The following is a 21,766-nucleotide window of genomic DNA, read 5'->3' on the forward strand; positions in this document are numbered from 1 at the left end:
CTTGAAGCTATTAGACTTCTAATAGCCTTCGCTGCACACAAAGGGTTGAAGCTCTTCCAGATGGACGTAAAGACAACATTCTTAAATTGATATTTACAAGAAGAAGTCTTCGTTGAACAACCTCCCGGTTTTAAGAATATCAAATTTGAGGATCACGTTTTCAAATTAGATAAAGCCCTATACGGATTGAAGCAAGCACCTAGGGCATGGTACGATAGATTATCTAAGTTTCTACTTGACAGTGGATTTAGTAGAGGATCCGTCGACAAAACCTTATTTCTAAAAACTGAGGATTCTGACCTTTTGGTTGTTCAAATTTACGTCGATGACATTATCTTTGGATCTACCAACCGAAGCCTATGTAAATATTTTTCTTAGTTGATGACTTCCGAGTTCGAGATGAGTATGATGGGAGAATTAAAATTCTTCTTAGGTCTGCAAATACAACAAACTGAAGAAGGCATTAAAATCCATCAACAGAAATATATTAAAGAATTAATTCGGAAATTCGGGATGGAAAACTCTCATGCAATGGCTACTCCAATGGTCGAGAACAAGAAATTGACATTGGATGAAAACTCTCGACCTTGGTTTTGGTTCTTTAATTTGAAAGAACTTTCTTATCGCTCATCTCATAACGAACGAATTTGCGATGAATAATACAACTTGTACTGATCAAGTGTTCCATCCACACACAATGCACTAGGTATATGTTTTGTAGAATCTTGTAACAATTTACAAGATTATTCAGCTTAGCACTTCTCACAAGTCCTAGCTTTACTAGGAAAGATTGTTTTTGAATAACTTCTTATTCAACCAAGCATCTTTCCAAAGCTTCTCATTTCTCTTTCTAGCTCGAAAGTTTTAGGATTCTCATAAATCCTTACCTGTGTTCGGATTTCATATATATGTGCAACCTATTGTCACATAATCGAGTATTCCGTCAAACACCGAAATCGCTCATCGGATTCTACTTGAGAATTCATGACGTTTCTATTATGGCTCACCAACCAATCATCATGCTCTTATGCATATGATTCAAAATTGGACATGTACATGATTATTCTAATGGCGGAAACATTAGTTATTGATAATCATGAGATCAACCGTTCTCAGGTTCAATGAACTACCATGACTGCTAATGCTAATTCCATTTTCATTCATATGAATATCCTATGTATATGTTGATACGATGTGTATCTCTTTAATACTAATCCAACATCCCATGATGTAATTGGATTCATCATTGTCCATTTTCATCCAGAATTGAAAACTCAAAAGCTTCTTTATGAAAGAAGGTATTAGCTCGTCATTCTTTAATGAGTAATGAGTTTTATACATTCAAGGATGATAGCTCCCACTAAATTCCATGTCTTCACATGAGAATTTCCTAACTCCCACTCAATTCAACATATTTCGAAATTGACTTCTCGATCGAAATTTGTCAAAGATATAAATATAAATTGCTTTGCCAAGTTACTAGGATAAAACCATATATGTTCCCATCATATCCTTTCAAAAAGCCTATTTTGAAGTGGTCTCATCTCAACCTTACGGAAAGAGATTTTTAAATCTCTAACACACTCATGTCATAATGATGTGTAGTAATGTCATTATTCAAATATAAACAATATCTAGAATACGTCCTTCGGAATACTCTTTCGGAAGGAGGATTAACCATTTCCTAGCGAGGTTAAGCAATGACATTTGCGTGGTTAAAACGTTGGCTATTGAAGATATCGGAATATCAATCTTTGAAACTTAATCTTGATCATAACTAGTATGTTACTTTGATTCATTTAGGCTCTTAAGTAAAACTCATGATTGAAACTATTTGGTCAAAATTTATCATATAGAACTTAGTCAAAACTTGTTAAGACTTTACATTAGTCATTTTTATCCAAAACTTCTTTTGGTCTCCTCGTGTAGTTATTTTGAGAATTTACTCTTATGATTACTACACTTGGTCTCATTAGTTATATAGAACTAACTTGAGACCATAGATCTCATCTATTTGGTATACTATGTAAATAGATATACCTTTATTCAAATCATTTTCTCTTGTGTAGATCTACATTTACACAAGTACACAATTTTATCTTGCCTTGTGTGTTGTGTCCTCATTTTTCTCCCACTCTATCTTTAGAATAAATACACTATATATTCAAAGATAGTATATGAGACACTAATCAATGATGTTGAAGTATAAGGAGAACTATCTCATAGACAGACTAATAGTAATTGATTTCATGTGTGTACTTGGTGATTGACATACCTTTAAGAGAGTTCATAGACTCAAAATCACTTCATAAATGATCATACACAAGCCTTAAGCATGTGGACATATAATGAAACCCGTCATTATAATTGTCTATTAGATCACCTTTAAGTGAATGATCTTATGTTTCAAAACGCAAGCATTTAAAGATGAATTTTAGAACATTAAAAGGATAAATGATAAACGGGTGACTTGGGTTGCAAACCAAGTCACTATCATCCAAAATACAACTCATTATCCAAAATACTTTTCCATGTCGAACACGGAAACTCAAAGTTCTAGAATCCAAAACATAACTTAAAATAAGACAATGAAAAACAAAGCTCCATAAAAGCTATCCTTAGCTTCTCCATGGTTTCTCATGCTTGTTTTTCTTTTCCCTTGTCTTTGCTTCGTGGAGGCCCTATTTACAATAAAAAGGGAGATACATTATCACAACTTTGCATCATAATACCATAGTTGAATTTAGAAACATAAAAGAAGGTTAGTCATTTACCTACTGGAGTGATCTTTCCAGCTTTGATATCACCAAGGTATTTGGAACAATTCCTCTTCCAATGTCCCATGCCATTACAATAATGGCATTTGTCAAGAGGACCCTTCTTGACTTTGGAGGTGCTAGCTTCACAAGACTTAGCTTTGGTGAATGTGGGAGCTTGCTTTTTACCCTTTCTTGCACTCTTCTTGAACTTCCCCTTACTCTTTGTGCTTATGTTAAGCACATCCTTGGGAGGGTTCACATTTAACCCCATGTCCCTCTCGGCTTGCACAAGTAACTTGTGCAACTCCTCAAGAGACACGTCCTTGTCTTGCATGTTGAAATTCACCCGGAATTGCACATATGCCTTGACTTTAGACAAGGAGTGTAGAATCCTACCTACGATGAGTTCTTTGGAGATTTCAACCTTTTGAATTTTCAAGGTCTCGACAAGCTCCATGAGTTTGAGCACATGAGGGCTAACCTTTTGGCCCTCTTTGAAGTCGAGATCAAAGAATGCCGCGGCCGCCTCATATTGGACGATCCGCGGAGTTTGTGAAAACATGGTCACAAGTTTGGAGTAAATCTCATTAGCATTGCCCATTTTGAAGGCTCTCCTTTGGAGTTCCGCCTCCATCGCAAATATTAATACATTTTTCATTGCGGCGGACTCCTTTTGGTAAGCCTCATAGGCTTCCCTAGTGGCCGCGGTGGACCTAGCGGAGGGTTCGGGTGGAGAGGCCTCGGTAAGGTAACGAAGCTTGTCGTCACCCTCGGCGGCTAATTTGAGTTGGGCATCCCACTCGGAGAAATTTGACCCATTCTTTTCAAGTTTACATCGATCCATAAAGGATCGGAGCCAAGATGAAGTAGCGAGTGGTGTAGCATTAGGAGTTGGTGTTGCCATTTGTTATGAATAAGAAGTGGTCTACAAACAAAATATAAGGAGTAAAACATTTGTCGTTTTAATTATACTCGTAAAAATGAATGATTTAAACAAGTTTTATGCATTTTTCTAGTGACCTCTAACCAACTAGAATAAATGATTCCAAGACCCAAATTCATATCGACTTAGGCACGGGGTAGCCGATGAAACCCTCATCAATATAACTCGGTGGATTAACCTTTTAATCGATTCTACTTTTAGAACTCTTGGTCGATAAAATTACTCTAATATTTATCTATAGCCCAAAACACATCAATAAGGGCACGGGGTAGCCGATGAAACCCTTATCAATTACTTTTGTTGAGTTCAATCCAAATTTCGAATAAATGTGTCCATTATCCAAACCCACATTAACTTAGGCACGGGGTAGCCGATGAAACCCTCATCAACATGAATTCGGTGGATTAGACATTTATCACCCACTTCCCCTACGTAACAAGGTTTGTACCCCGGGGGGGCCGAGTGCACTCCCTCGTGAAATAGGTTTTCATGGTTTCTACTATTTGGTAAGGCTATGTCTCAATTGATAGTTTTAGCGAGAGGTCATGTCAATTTATTATCTATCACGTTATAAGTGAACTAAAGCGGTGAACTACGATAATTCTAATTGACACGGTCGATAAACTCGATAAAATAAGGATGCATGTTTAGTTATGGCGATTTAGCGATGCATGTGACATAAAATAAAATGCAAGCATAAAGATAAAAATCCTAGTATGGCCTTTCCTAAAATAGAAAAACTATTAATCTATTACATATTCGGAAACCAACTCCATTGGTCCCTTGAACTTCGGTTGTGGCACACATCTCGAGGTAACACCGTCTTTATGTATCGCCATTCTTGAAGTAATCCGTCTTTTGGAACTCCGGAATGAATAAAATTACATAATAAATTACATAATTTCCTATTATACATTTGTAACTAAAATAAAATAAATCTATTAAATTACAAAACGGTGATACGAGATCACAATAAAAATTACAACCGAATCGATATTCCCATACATTTCGGGAAATACCAATTAAAATCTAAGGCCATACTAAGTAAAATTACATAATTCAAAAATTACATAAATTAAAATTATGACAATCATAAAGAAAATGCAGCATTATAATATGTATGAACATGCTCAATTTTTATGCTAAATCGCCTTTTAATTAGCCAATATCGTATATTACTCGGTTTTTACGGATTTGCGTGATTTCAACATTTTATAATCACAAAAATGCATAAACTCATATTTATGCATAAGTTAATTACCCTAACCTCTTAGGACTCAAAATATAGTCTTCACTAATAATTTGACCATAATTAACCTTTATTTATAAAATTGTTCAAAAATGGACCAAAAATTACAAAAATAAGCCATTAAACTTCAAATAAATCTAAAAATTTCAAATAAATTCAAAATTTGAAATTTAAATTCATGAACATTCTAGAAAAATTCCATGACACTCATAATGTTCAAAATCTTAGGTTAAAAATTTGAAATTTTTTAGGAAAAACAATGTTGCGGTTTATCAATTTATAATAAAATAATCATAAAAACATGGAAAAATTATTTTCATTAACTTTTCAATTTTAGATCTGAAAAATATAATAAAATGCAACATTAGACGTTTTTCCTAAGTCATAGATTATGTTTTATTAATTTTTCACTAATAATGTCACTATTTATGCTATTTTTCTTCAAAAATTCATAAATCATGCTAAATGACTTCTTTATAGCCAATTTTTTTACACACATCTTGTAAAATTGCATGTGACAACATATTAATTTTCTATGACCAGATTCGAAATTTAACTCATATTAACCTATTTTTCTCTTAAATCCGAATTTAATGATGAAAAATTCATTTTTCGAGCATAACAAGTCCAAAAATTATGAAAATTTACAGGTTATCTCAAAATAATATATGTAACAACATATCCAAAAACCAAGTGAAAATTCGAAGTATAGCTATTTTTAGACCAAAAATGACATTTTTACTCATAAAATCACATTTAAATGCCATTATTGTAAATTATGAACAATAAAAATCCGAAAAATTAACCAAAATATCCTAAAACACTTTAGGACCAGAAATATTAACATGCATGTAATAATTTCGTGATATATCATAATAACACAAATTTTACAAGTTTTATTTTGTTATTCATATAACTCGGAAAAACTTTTAACCAATTTGCATGCAAACAACCGTGGCTCTTGATACCGATTGAAGGAAATGTAGATTCATATACATGTTAACATACTCTTATATGTCTAAATAATTTGTCATAAAATTAATTACGGATCTTATGCATGCAAACAATAATATAAATAGAGGAGAAATCATGTCCTTACATAGTAGATTTCGGCTATTAGGGCACAAGAGAGATCACCTTTCTCTTCTTGTTCTTGAGCTTTTCCAATGGAAGAATAAAGATCTAAGTGTAAGATCTCTCCCTATGTATTATACCCAAGGCTTAACACTTAATCTAATTAATATTACAATACTAGTATAATATTAATTTTAGTAGAAAATTGAACCAAAAACTTTTATAAAACTCTTATAAATTTCGGTTTTTAAGAGAGAAGAAGAGAGGATTTTTCTTCTCACTAGAACTTGTGTTTTTGGATGAGTGAATGGAATGGAAATAATACACTACCTTTAGTATATTATTAGGCAAAATTAAAGAAAAAACAATGATCACATTTGCTTCCCCAAAACCGTGTAAGAGGAGCTTTAGGGTGAGCCAATGCATGGAGAAATTGTTCTTCACAAGGAACAATAGGCTTGCATGGCTAGGTTTCCTTTTAATCATTGTGTTTTCCACTAATTACAAGCAACATATAATTAGTATAAACCCTTCTAATTTTCGGCCCATTCTATAATATGGATTCCATATTATTTTTGTCAATTGTCTATATGTCACATGTCACATGTCACATATATTTGTTATGTATTTTTAACATATTAAAAATCAACGTATTAATAAAAACACGTCACATACAAAAATTGACTTAGTAATTTCATAATTACTTGTGCCAAAATATTTTACCAATTTATAAATCACAACAGATTGTATTTATAATAATTCATTCAATTTAATTGTTACATTAAACAATTATTTCATCCGAGTAATGATACAATTCAATTACTCAGACCGTATCTCATTTAATCACATTTCAATTTGATACGTAAATTTTACTTCCAAAATCGTCCGTCAATTTTCAAGTAATTTAATTAACTCGTAACATTATACGATTAATTAAATAATCAATTAAGAGTATTGCCCTTTAGGTATGACCTAGGGGGTCAACTGATCACCACCGTCACACGACAGTAATGTCAAACTCTAGTCAGCCAATCATTACCGATATATGTTGACCAGTTGACAGTAACAATATTACTTCCCAATTGAGATTCATTTTAATGAGACTTAAACATGTGATCATCATGATCAACAGTCGTGATCGCATTATTGTCGGAGGACACATATTCCAACAGTCGGACCGTGTATTATTACGTGGGGTTCGAAGAAACAAAATTCGGTTGGTCTCTCAACTGCTGAAGCCGAATATATTGCTGCAGGACTGGTATGTACTCAACTTTTATGGCTTAAGCAACAATTACGTGATTATGGTATTGATGTAGGATGTATTCCTATTTTATATGATAATACTAGTGCAATAATTATTTCTAAAAATCCCGCACAACATTCACGTACCAAACATATTGAAATAAGACACCATTTTATTCGAGACCATGTTGAGAAAGGGAATATAAAACTTGAATTTCGTAGTACTGAAAAACAATGGGCAGACGTATTGGCAAAATCATTAGCTAGAAAACGTTTTGAGACTTTACGGTTGGAAATTGGTTTAATCGGTGGCACCTAAACTATCATAATTATTTCCTAACCGTATGACTGACTAGTTAAGACGAGATTGTATGTCTGTTTCCGTATTTTCCGTTGCAAGTACATTCTTATATAGTATTTTATTATTTTATGAGAATATTCCGTTTGCTAGTCTATTATGTTTTGTGTTGTATACAAACCATAACTCTTGTTCATCACATATACATTCTAAGGTTTAGCGCTTCATAAACCAATGTCATTCATGATTGGTTTCATTTAGGATATGAGTAGTACGCCTTACATGGCATCTAACATCAAATTGCATAAGCATGAAATTTGTCTCTTATTACCTGTATACACTCGGGTTTGTGGTGGTGACACATGTGGAGAGGCGACCCTTCCTTTAAGTTTTACCTACTAACCTCACATTAGCCAAATTTGCCTTATTTTGACCTATTTATTCTACTACATTCCATATGGCCTACCCTTGTCAAGCTAGTCTTGTTGGTATATTTGGAAGTCTTGTTGTGGTCAATTTGGTTGGTGTTGTGATGAATATTGGAAGGAAGGAAGAAAAAAATGAACTGAAAAAAATGAAATAAAAAATTATACGAAAAAAAAAAGGAGAAAAATGTTATTATAAAAGATGGAAAAGCAGAAATCTCTTATTACTCTCATTCTTATTCTTTTCCATATTACTTGATGAGAAGTACTTTTTGATGTGAGTGAGTATGTGCCGTACTTGGCATGGTACATCATCTTTAATGTTGAGTTGGAAAGTGGAATATGGTTACTTTTGGTTGTGATCGGTGCTAGCTTGGCTTTTACCTCCACATATCCAAATTATTTTGCCCCTTCTTACCCAATTACCTCACCTCACATTCATATGTAAGGCCTCGGCATGTGTTTTGGATCTCGATTGGTTGGAGTGTATATGTACGGTTACTAGAGATATCTATCATGTTAGATTGCATGCATGCTTTTATAGATCGTAGTTAGGTGAGTGACTAATTTTCTTCACTCCTACAAACTCTCTATTCATCTTGGTTTGTATTGCACACTCTATATTTAGAGCTTGCTTATGTTGAAATTGTTCTTATACTATAATATGTGCTTTGATTAATATTTCTTGCCTCGATTGATATCATTCTAGTCGTTTTATGTCTGTTCTCGTCTCTTCGATGATGTCAAGAGGGGGAAGAAATAACCATGATTTAGTATTTGCCTAAGCTTCCTCCTTATCAAGACCGATTGTCTCTTAAAGTCCATAAATCTTTGGTATTGAATATAATTGTTTGATCTTGCGTTGATCTTTATCTATAAAGATAACGGTATTATATTGAGGGGGAACTACATACTTAGTCACAATTTTAGGAGACTTGCCATCATCAAAAAGGGGAAATTTGTTGAACCATATAGAATATATGTTTATGTTTTGATGATGTCAAGAGTGCTTTATTTTCTATATACTCGTTGCGCGTAATTGTTTGTTTAGTCTTTTAGATTGACTTACTAATCGCAAGCATTAAGGAAGTGTGATGGAAGTATGATGCGTTTATATCATGATCAAGCCCTCAATCACGGATCAAGGTATTGCAAGATAATGGAAGAATTATTCAAGCATTCATGAGAAGATGAAGCTCAATTAAAGATTGATCAAGCTTGGATAATGAAGTAGCCTACACTTAAAGATCTCCTAACGAAGATTAGAATAGCGTAGGTGATTATCTCGTAATGGTAACGTAAGAATGAACTTCTTACATTGGTAAAGTTATGGCCTCACAACTATAACGTTACTTATATAAGAGCTCAATGTTATAGCTCTTCTACTATAACATTGAGATGTGAAGTTTATAAAACACACGACAAAATAGTTTTTAAATTGTTTTTGGAAAAACGTTTTAAATGTTTTAGTAAAAGTATTTATTTTACAAGGGAGCTTATTTTAATATTGAGTATGGTTCTACTATGAGCTTATAATTAGTAATTATGATTGAATCAACTTATGAGTTGAGGCATCTTGCTAATTAGGGTTTCTAGTTTCTACATACTCTATAATACCCTAAACCTAATTTATCTTACCTAGGGTTTTCGTGAAAGAGGAATGGGCTTATGAGTCGTTTCTTTCTCATACACGGTTACTCTTTGTACAAGTTAGGGTTTTATGTAAATCTTTATAATATTAGATTAGAGATTTAATATCTCTTTTATATTATTTTGATTTATTCTTTCCTAACTTATAAGATATTATTTTTGTAAAGATAGAAAGAAAAGATTGAGTAAATCTTTAAATAAATATTTGGTTAGAGATTTTTTATCTCTTTATTATTTGATTTATTAAATTCTATCTTATAAAAATATTAGGGATGAAGAATGCTGCATGAATAGTGCCGCGTGAACAGTGCGTAAATAGTGCTATGAATAGTAAAATGTGAATAGTAATTTCCTTCTTGCACAATAAATGTTTGATTGGATAAGGGTTAAGGTATTAGGATAATATTTGTTAGAGATTTCTTTGTCTCCTTATATTATCTTTCCTAATCTCCAAGATATTAAGGAGTTGTTAAAATTGGAAGATATTATTTATTAAGGCAAGTGTTGGAAAAGAATTAAGGAAAGATTTACCCTAATTCTTTCTTGCTTTACAAGACTTCCACGGCACTTAGGGTTTTTGCTAAACCGAAACCCTTGCTCCTCTTTTACTATAAATACTTCATACTTTACATCATTTAAAGTTAAGACCTTTCAGCATAACTTGAATTATTTTTCACAAAACAAAAACCGTGTTTTAAAGCAAGAAAACCGTTTTGTTTATTTTCGAAAAAGGTCGTGTGATTTATAATCTTGTGCATCGTTCTTATTGTTATTGTTATAAGATAATAGTGCTTATTTGATTTCTTACTCGTTCATTAACGTGAACTTTTAGTAGAATCATTAGTGCTTTCTTATTAGCGTAAGTTAGCCACTCGAGTATTTAACGGTACTCATTGAGTTACAGCTAGAGTTAGTTGTACGAGTTGGGTTAGTAAATTTGTAATCCGTAGAAAGGTACTAAATTTATTAATCGAGAATAGTGGACGTAGGTTTCGACTTGTGAAACTGAACCACTTCAAAAACCGTGTGGCCCTTTCGTTTATTTCGTTTATTTCGTTTACTTTCATTAGTTGATTATTTAAAGTTAAATCAATAAACTTTATATAATCAATTACATACGCATAATCGAAAATGCTTTCAAAAGTTTTAAATCCTCAATTCACCCCCCACCCCCCTCTTGAGTATTTTGGATCAATAGACTCTTCAAGGACAGAGTATTCAGAATAGGAGACCTTGTTCTCAGAAGAGTTTTCCCAAATACTAAAGAGAAAAGTGCAGGCAAACTGGCTCCAATCTGAGAAGGTCCCTAGCTGATCGACTCAATCGTCGGTTAGGGCGCCTACAGGCTACAGAACCTGGATGGGGAGATGATTCCCATAGCTTAGAATGTTGCACACTTAAAATTATTTCACATATAGAATACACTCCTCAGCCCAGGTAAAAACCTTTACTTTACCTTTTTTGCCTGGCCTGATATGCAACTACGTGTATGATACTTGCTGTTACATGAATAAATATATCCTACATGTTTCTTCTTCCTATACGCTTGATTATTTGTTAATATGAAATTCTCTTCTTTTATTCTTTAGCTTTTATCAAACTGAATCTTGAATACTTGTTTACTTACAGAGTGCATTCATTTAGTTCACACTCTACTTAAACGAATTTTCAAGATTGAGGGCCACTCCACTGCATACATACCACACATATATAAAAATTATCCATCTTTCAGTTGCAAAATTCTCAAAACAGGCCTTAAAACTACTGAGCTCAGTCCGAATAATAGGCTAGGGGATACTCTTCCTGATTTGCTTGTCCTAAACGGGTCATAAGCCCTGCAGATAGGCATGGGTTGTAAGCCCTCCAGACAGGCAAATACCTCACCCATAACATATAAGCCTGGCAAGATCCAGCACGAAAGCCTGGCCAGATCCAGCACGAAAGCCTGGTCAAGATCCAGCGCGAAAGCCTGGCCCAATCCAGTAGACTAACTGGCCTGATCCAGTATAAATACAAACACTATGAATCCTGACCTGACCCACTACAAAAATTATGACCTTACTTAAACACATCTCAAAAACACAAACCCAAATAGGAGAAAGCAAAATATTAATTATATAAAGGTTAATCAGACACAGCTGACCAACCACCAAAATATTCAAACCAGGGACTTCCCCCCTGGATGGGACCTACCCATCAACTTACCTTAAAAGTGATAATAAATATTCATTCCAGGAACATCCCCCCTGGATGGGCCAAACCAAACCTCGTCAAAAACAAATATTTAAACTGGTTTCGAATCAGAAACCGATCCACAGCCCTCCACCATCTCGTGATCAGCAGACTTCTCCTTGGAAGGAGGAGAGTCAACTTCTTCTTCCTGCCCCAAGTTGGCCAAGTCAGGATACTTAGCATCCAGAGCTGTCTCGTCCCGATCCGGATCCCACCTAGCCCTATCAAACTCAGGATCTCTCAAGGCATCGACCCGACCTTTACCAATGAAATATTGGGCAGCATCAGCAAGGCGTGCCTCAACCAACTCTTTTTCAGCACCAAGCTCTTCATTTTCTTCAACTGATCCTGCATAGCCTGTCTTTCAGCAACCAACTCCCTTTTTACAGCTTCAAGTTCCCCTCTCACAGCTTCAAGCTCTTTCCTGACCGCCTTCTCGGCATTCTTTGCTGCCACCTCACAAGCCTCAGCAGCCCTAGACTGAAGTACCGTTTCATTATCCCTGGACAAATGCAACTCATGGTTAACCCTATCCAACCTCTCTTCCAAGCTGCTAATTTTGGCCCGAGCATCCCTCAGCTAGCAAGCACTAATCAACCCAGCATCCAAACCCTGAAAAGAAGAAAGGAAAACTTATTGACTAAGTCTAAAGCAAAAATCAATACAAGGAAAATACAGTTATAAACAACCTCCTTGGCTTGGGAGGCAACGGTAACAGCATTCGTCATAAGAGAGGTCAGGAGAGCCACAGCCTTGGCAGAAGACTTAGCAGCATCACCGGATAACAGCTCGTTATCAATGTTAGCAGAAAAATCATTTATCTGTGCCCGGGCAGCTTCTATATCGCCAACCTGGGCAGGCACTCCCCTGATAGTCCTGATTGGCTGGGCTTGGATAGGCTCTTCCTCCTCCTCCGCCTCTTTAGCTATAACAGTCTCTTTTCTCCTTTTGGCCGCCTGAACGACCTCAGGAGACACAAGCTGAGCTGGCCCCCTTTGAACCTGGGCATCATAAACTAGAATATTAAGAGTTTTATCACTCCCACTACCAGTAGCCTCCTGACTCTTAGACTGCTCAGAAATCTTGGCAACCCCAGCCTTCAAATCAGCAGCACTAAAGCTAGCCAGCCTAGCAGAAGATCTATATACTGGATAAACAAAAGAAACACGTATAAATTGCAAGAAACCAACAGGAAAAGGAAAATTATCAACATAAAAGAATAAAGAAGACATACAGGAAAGGGCAGAAGAGGTAAGCTTGCCTTTAGGCGCCTTAATACCACTCAGCTTAGGCCTCATGTACCGGGGCAGCAAATCCCTGCCTAAGCTGCCAGGCCAAGTTCTCTCTTCCTCAGGAAGAGCCAGAAAAGCCTCTATCCTCGCAAAAGACTCCTCATCAAGAGGATCAAAACTCCAATCAGGAGCTACAAACATCCCCAAACACTCAAGTAAAATTTACATACTTCAAATATACGCAAAATAAAATATGTATAAATCAAAAGATGCTGGAAACTTACCACTCTACAAGGCAGGATACCTCAAATAGTCCAGGCCAGATCCCAGACTCTCAATCCGGACAAACAGGTAAGTTTTTGCCCAGCCTTTATCATCACCCGAATCCAGGTTGGTGATCAGCTGAGACATCGTTGATCTAATCCGCAAATTAAAACGACCAGTACAATGATTTTTTAGATGATACACTGCCATGATATCATTCACAGTAATTGTTAGATTATGCTTGGCACATAAATTCTCAATAGAATGAACCAGCTTCCAAACCATCGGCATAATCTGGAAAGGAGATACCCCCATGGCCCGAATGGTGTCAATCATTAAAGAAGTGAAGGACAGCTTGCAACTAGCCTTGAAGGCCCATTCATAGATACAAAACCAGCCTGGTGATGTCCAGTTGGCCTTGACAGGACAAGATTCAGGGATCCAGACCTTAGCTGAATCAGGGATTAATTTTTTCTCTCTTAAAATCCCATCATAATTTGTTTTTAGCTGATTCTCCTCAGAAAAAGTAGACTCAAGTGATAGAAGAGTAGTAAAGATAGAATCTTGGTACCTAAAAGATATAACGCGGGTAGGAGGATCTATCTCAACTACCTCCTCCTCACGGGCTTCTGTCGGATCAGGACTGGTTGTAGCCTTCTGAGAAGCATGACTTTTTTTACCTCCCATGTTTTTCAAAATTCACAAGTAAATAATTTTATGGAAGTTGGGAGAAGTTTTATGTGGAAATTGCAGAAAATAAATTAGTTTTTTCTGAGAAATTAGGAAGATCTCTTAGAGAGAATATAGCAAACAAGAAAGAAGAATTTTGGTAGATGTTGAATTCATCCTTAAACGCATATTTATAGGAGGAAAAGTGTGGCTTAACGGTTTAAAAACCCTAGCAAACATAAATCTGTCAGCATGACATCATTGAGATAGCCGTTGCCGCATCCAACGGTCACAAGAAGTTTAGGAGTCCTCAAACAAATATGATTCCTTTTATTTTTTAGCCCTATTAACTGACATCTCACCTCTGACCGGATCCAGCATGGATGAGATGTCAAGGAGCAATTGTTGAGCCATATTTAGCCTAGACCGACCTCAGTCTAGCCTGGCATAATTAGGCTGAGTGGGGCAACCAAGTACGGACAAAAGTGACTACTATTTGACAATAAAAGTATATTCCAGGGAAGGTAACCTGTTGAACCTTGAAAGAAAAGTCTGCTGCCAAGAAAGGAAAGCATAGAACAGCCTGGCAGAGCTCTTAAACAAGCCGGATTGAATTGACAGGCAACATAACGGTTACATAAAGGGAAATGTTCATGTCCTACTTTCATGGAAGACCTAGTCCAACTTCAAAAAGCATCCTATTCTCACACATTAGATCGTGCATAACACAACAGGCCAATGTTTGTTGAAGAAGACTAGAAAGGGAGAGATGTTTACCTACTAAGTGAAGGAGGTAAGAAGGAAGGTGGTAGATCTTCAAATCCTAGCTTGAATCCCAAGTAGAAGGTGTTTGTGAGGGTTTTAGAGAGAGAAGGAAGTTTGGAGAGATAAGGAGGAAGGTGGAAATAATTTTAGGGTTCGGGGTGAAAAGAATTAAATCCTGTGTTCTGAAAACAGCGGCACTCGACCGAGTGCCGAGTCCACTCGGTCAAATGGACTCACTCGTCATGAGTAGCACTCCACTCGGTCGAGTGGACTCACTCGGTCCAGTGTACCATTCACTAGACCGAGTAGACCCACTCGATCCGCTGCAACACCAACCGGTCTAGGCTCGGGTCTAGTGTAAGGCTATCTTTCCTTTCCGAGTGCTCTCTTATCGATATAAACCTCCTCTCACGTGTCCCGAGGTCTAAGTGCAGGTCCCACAAAGGCCGGGTATTACATCCCGAACATGAAACAGCCTTCCAAGAATTAAAAACCTACCTGGCTACTCCTCCACTACTGCCAAACCTAACAAAGGAGAACCCCTGACGGTTTACCTATCAGTCACTGAGACTGCAGTAAGTGGAGTGCTGACCAAAGAGATTGAAGGCCAATAGCACCCCGTCTATTATGTAAGTAAAAGTCTCCTGGGTGCAGAATCAAGGTATGGACTACTTGAAAAATACGTACTTGCATTTATTGTATCCTGCACAAAACTTAGACGTTACTTTGAGAGTCACCCAATAATTATCAGGACCAACCTGCCTATCAAATTTGTCCTCAGAAAACCTGAACTTTCAGGCATAATGGCAAAATGGTCAGTACAACTCATTACTTATGACATAACTTATGAACCTAGGACAGCAATCAAATCCCAGGCTTTAGCAGACTTTGTGGCTGAATTTAGTCCCAGCCTAGAACCAGACCTCATAAAAGAGGCCAATCATCTAGACACCCAAAAATTAGGCCAGGAATGGACCTTACACGTAGATGGAGCAACAAATTTGAGTGGAACTGGCCTGGGATTAGTACTAAAATCACCACAGGGAGATTTAATAGCTCAAGCTATCAGTTACAATGAAGCTGAATATGAAGCCCTGATAGTTGGACTCAAGGTATGTATAGATCTTTGTGTGCAAAATCTCAAGGTAAAAAATTATTCGATTTTAATTTCCAATCAACTCAAAGGAACCTACGCTGCAAACGATTCCAAAATGGTTCTTTATTTAGACTATGTCAAAAACCTTTGCAAAAATTTTAGTTCATTTGACATTGATCAAATACCATGAGACTTAAATACCCAGGCTGATGCCCTAGCCAGCCTGGGATCAAATTTCAGCCCTGCTGTATTTGATAAGAGACTTATTGTTCACCTGCTCGAACCAACCATTACAAAACCTGACCAAATCTTTCCCATCAATGAGGACACGAACTCCTGGACCAAACCATACTATGACTGGTTCTTACAAGGAATCTTACCCAAAGACAGGCATGAAGCAAGGGCCCTTAGAATTAAATCTTCCACCTATACTATTATAAATAACATCTTGTTTAAAAAGTCTCAAGCTGGACCTTACCTGCGATGCCTGGAACCTCATGAAGCCAAATAAGTTATTGAGGACATACATGATGGATACTGTGGAAATCACAAAGGCGGCAGAAGCCTGACAAGCAAGGTTCTAAGGACAGGCTACTTCTGGCCAATCCTAAGGGCTGACTGCCTAGCTTACAGCTCAAAATGTGAAGCCTGCCAACTTCATTCTCCATTCATCCATCAACCATCGGAGCTACTACATTCCATTTCAGCTCCCTGACCATTCATGAAGTGAGGAATGAACATTGTAGGAAAACTACCCCAAGCTCCTGGACAAAAAGTCTACATGTTAGCCATGACTGATTACTTTTCAAAATGGATAGAGGCTGACTCATATATGCAAGTCAAGGAGAAGGATGTCATATCATTCATCAAACGCAACAACATATGTAGATATGGCATCCCCTCAGAAATAGTTTGTGACAATGGCACTCAGTTTGTGGGAAAAAGGACAATGGCTTTCTGTGCACAATGGAATATCAATCTGGTGACCTCTACACCAGGCTATCCAAAAGCCAATGGCCAGGCTAAATCCAGCAACAAAGTGGTAATCAGCTGTCTGAAGAAAAACTAAAGAGAAGAAAAGGCAGGTGGGCTGAAGAACTCCCTCTAGTCCTCTGGGCTGACAGAACTACACCTAAAACATCCACAGGCCAGACCCCTTACTCCCTGGTCTATGGCTGCGAAGCAGTGATCCCAGCAGAAATCCATGTCCCAACTACTAGAAGCAGCCTGAACACCGTGGAAGAAAACAAACCACTACTGCAAGATAGCCTAACCCTGGCTGAAGATTTAAGAGATGCAGCCAAGATCAGAATAGCTTCCTACCAGCAAACAGTAGCCAAAAGCTACAATAAAAATGTGAACATCAGAGTATTCAAAGAAGAAGACTTGGTCCTACGTAAAGTCTTCCCAAATACAAAAGAAAAGAATGCTGGCAAACTTGCTCCTACATGGGATGGACCTTACCTGATTGACTCAATAGTAGGGCAGGGAGCCTATAGGCTACACACCCTGGACGGAGAAAAGATCCACAGATCCTGGAACATCTCCCACTTAAAACTATTTCATGTATAAACTACTTATCTTATGCTTCAACCAGGTAAGACTATTAACTTTATCTCTTACCTTGCAAAATTCTATTTGAAACCCCCTGAATGAAATAATCCATGCTGCTTATATGTGCTTTCCTGCTAATCGCAAATTTGCTGTCTGTTATAGTCTTACCTTATCCTTTACCTAATATAATACAATTTTTACCTTATTCTTCAACTTACCATGTTAAATCCTGAAAACTTGTTTTACGCCTTTTCTATAATTATCTAGGTCATTATAATTACAGGCTTAAACAAATATTCAGGATTGAGGGCCACTTCACCCAACCTGAACAACATCTCAGAAATGCATCAAAAACTTTGGCATCTTTGCCACATTTAACAAACACACAAAAAACTGAACTCAGTATAAAAAGACAGGTATGATGGTGAAATAAATCCAGACCACTTGTCTTAAAGCCCTCCTGACAGGCTGAGGGCCATAAGCCCTCCTGACAGGCAACTACCCCTCTTACTCAAAAAGTCCTCAAGACAGGCAAAAAAACCACGATTTCCTGAACGAATTGAAGGCCATAAGCCCTCGTGACAGGCATTATCTTAACAAATGGCTCAAGTTGCATTATTGCAGGTACTACATAATCATACCAAGGCACACAATGGAACAAGAGAACAACTTCAAATTATACTAAGGAAGAAGCAAAAAATTCAAAGTTTGACCAGGGAACATCTCCCCCTGGGTAGGACAAATACCAACTAGCGAAAAAATTCAAAGATATTTTGTCCAGGGAACATCCCCGGATGGGCACAAAAAATATCACCCTAAACTAAATTATCAGCCTGCCTTGGAAGCAGTAGCAGAACCAATGCCCTCATCAGCTGCCTCCTCCTCTTCATCATCCCCATCCTCGTCAGCCTCACCGCTTTTTTCTTTGGACGGAGGAGAATCAACCTCGTCATCAGCATGTAGCTTGCAAAGATCAGGATAGGTGTCATTAAGGTAAGCCATTTCTTGTTCCGAGTTCGAATATGGCCTGACTTCAACAGGCTCCTTCATGGCGTCTACACGACTCTTGCCAAAGAAATACAAGGCAAAGCATCCTTGTATCTGCCCTGTACCTCATCCCTTTCAGCAATCAGCTCCTCATTTACCTTCAATTGATCCTGCATAGCCAGCTTCTCAACCTTCAGTTCTTCCTGGACTGTAGCAAGCTTAGCATGGATGGACTTCACAGCATTTTGAGCAGACCCCAATTTTGACGTTTCAACAGCCAACCTTGCCTTGCCTGCCTCATTCTCTTTCTTCATAGACTCATTATCCTTTTTCAACTCTTCCAAATCCGTCTTCAAAGATTCAGCATCTTTCTTCAAGCATTGCACCTCCCAGACCAAGGTTTCTTTTTTGGCATTTGAAGATTCCAGTTCACAAGCACCCCTCAACATGTCCTTTACATTCTGTAAGAAGATCACACATCAGGCAAGCTAGAACAAAAACATACAACCAAAACAAAACTAAGGAGAAAGGAATCATACCTCCTGCAGCATGGTGACCAGGTTAGCAGCATAGTCCCTGGAACGGTACGTAGCAGCCACTGCCTGAGCAGACATTTCCTCAGCCTGATATTTGTAGTAAGGATCATAAACTAAGAAAGAGTGAGCTTGGATTTGTTCCTTAGCAAATTGAACATCAGCAAGTCTAGCCCTAACCTCCCTAACTTCACTCACACCATCAACTCCCTCAGAAGCCTCATCCGACCTTTTTCTCTTACCAGCCTGACTAGGCTCATCAGCATCAACCACAACCTGCGGAGGAGACACCAATTGAGCCTGGTGAGTAGGGACCTGGACTTGAAGCGTGTTGTCACTCCTTGTAGCGTCACTACTCCGGGACTTTTCCCCTGTAATCTGAGAAATGCCTGCTTTTACCAAACACAAACGAAAACTGGCAATCCTTGCAGAAGCCCTGGTAGCTACACGCAAAATCCTATATCAATAATACTAACATATATTCAGGCATCAAAATCTACAAAGAGAAGACAAAAACTTACTTTCTGATGATGAGGCCCCTGAAGCCTTGGCACCTCTAGCAGCCTTGTAAGTGCTCAATTTAGCCTTCTTGAAGCGAGGCAAGGGCTCTTGACCAAGTGTGGACATGGGCCACAGGCCGGTCTGTGGATTTGGGCCACAAGCCGATCTGCGGTCACGGGCCACCTGCACGCCAAGCCAATCTGTGGACATGCAGCAGTCTTTTGAAAGCCACGCTCGGTGGTGTAAAAATGCTTTCGACCGGATCGTTTTAGATCGGTCGGTTTCGTCTCGGTGAAGGTCTCGAAACGATTAGAGATGTTCGGAGTCGCCACCAAGCATTTGTGGGATGCTTGGAACCCGTTCGAAATCCACTTTATACCTAGGTCAACCAAGGCAAAAAACGGTGTTTGACATAGGTACTAAAGATAAGGACTCGTCCCCCTTTTAGCATTCTATGCCTAAAATGACTCTCGTATGCCCTGGATAAGGTCGTCCACTATCCAAAGGTTCTAAGTAAGGGGTGAGGGTACATATTGGGAAGACCTTTAATCGAACACCCGATCCCGCCCGCGTTAGCGGCCTCTACTGATCGATCGTGGTTGTTTAAGTGCAAGAGTTGATAAAACGGTTAAAATGCATGAATGCACATCCAAAAGTGTTAACCTAACATGTGAGCTTTCTAAGTCGGTTTGTTAATCCGAATATCAAGCATAATATGTCAAGTTGGATTTATATTGATTTACATGTGAAAACGGAAATTAAACATCCATTTATCAAGTTCGGGTTATGATGCTTAACACGATTCATTTATTTGAAAAAGGGTGTTGAATGACAAAGTGTAAAAACATGTATTTAAAACTTGTCAATCTGATCCGTCATTTATACGGGTAAACCGTAGTCGGGATCGTCCTAGACAACTGCTAAAAACAAGGCAGAACAGCGCCAGGCAGCCCTATAGGGGCGCGAGCCTATTGGAGATGGAAGGGGCTCTGCCCTGGTTTTGAAAGATGGAAACAGGCGGCCACTTGGGGCGCGAGCCATGAGGCGACCCAAGGGGGTGTATCCTGGTTCTTGAAGAGGTTATTTAAAACCGTATTTGTGATTAAATAATTTGAAAATGTTGTTTGCATGACTCGGAATAATTACTATTAAGTTAGTAATATTCATTGTCGGATTTGCATGTTTGAAAAGCATAGTTTACAAATAAAAATGTAAAATGTTTGATTTGAACTAATCATGTTAAGTTCATTTCTTTGTAATTAGTCAAGTTTGTCATCGTGCTCGGATTAAACCGACATGGTATAAAGAACCAAGGATGATAATGACTTATGACTAATATTTTTACAAATGTAAACAAATGAGAAAAATGGTAAATAAAATAAAAAGGGGGTTAAAATACCCATTAAAATGTAATTAACCAATAATATCATCGAGTCACAGAATAAACCGTCATGGTATAAAGAACCAAGGATGATTTTTATAATGGTCAAAATATGTTTATCATAAAAATGAATTAAAATGGTAAATAAAAGAATAGAAATTCCTTTAAAATGTAATTAACCAATTAATCTCACCGAGTCACGGATTTAACCGTCATGGTATTTGAAACCAAGGGTGATTACGAATTATGGTTAAAAAGTTTGTCATAAAAATGGTTTGAAACATTCGAAATGGTAAAAAACCGTAAAAGGAAAGAAGTAAAAGTAAAAGAAAACGTTGAAGGAAAGACGAGCTCAAACACGTTTGAGTCTGACCTGGGCACCCCATTGAGGCGCGAGCCACCTTGCACAATAAGGGGCTTCTGCCTCAGGCCAAAACTCGGTTTTGGCTCGTCTAACCTATATTTGAATCGTGTCATGCATTGTTCATGCTTATAGACTCATAAAAACAGTAAATACTTGAAATGAAGTGAGTTGTTTACACCCTCAAACTTACGTGTATGATGTTTGTGACATAGACGACTTTAGAGACAAGTTTTCTCGTAGCGACTACTCACGATCAAGAAGGTTAAAAAGAGTGCCTTAAAAAAGGATTTTGTTTTGAAAATGAGTTGAAATATGTTAATTAAAACATGTTGATTAATTAGTTGAGTTGGTCGAATGGTTCGGTCGAATGCACGGCGATGGTACCAAAAAATATGTGTAAGGTTTGTGTTTACGATCGGTAGGTCGTAAACACGTGTCTATTTTGTGACTTAGGAAGTCGAGTATAAAAGTTTAAGGGAGATGTGAGGGGGCAGACTCTCGCGTGAATATTATGGTGTGTGATGGTGGGTATTTATAGAGAAATA

At 37.5% G+C, this 21,766-nt stretch overlaps 1 pseudogene; it reads right to left on the reverse strand.

Moving 5' to 3' along the window:
* Positions 1–21,766, reverse strand: part of LOC141628908 (U-box domain-containing protein 44-like) — a 217,531-nt pseudogene that overhangs the window by 154,693 nt on the left and 41,072 nt on the right.

This window comes from Silene latifolia, chromosome Y (genome assembly GCF_048544455.1).
Source record: "Silene latifolia isolate original U9 population chromosome Y, ASM4854445v1, whole genome shotgun sequence".
Classification (NCBI taxonomy): Eukaryota; Viridiplantae; Streptophyta; class Magnoliopsida; order Caryophyllales; family Caryophyllaceae; genus Silene; species Silene latifolia.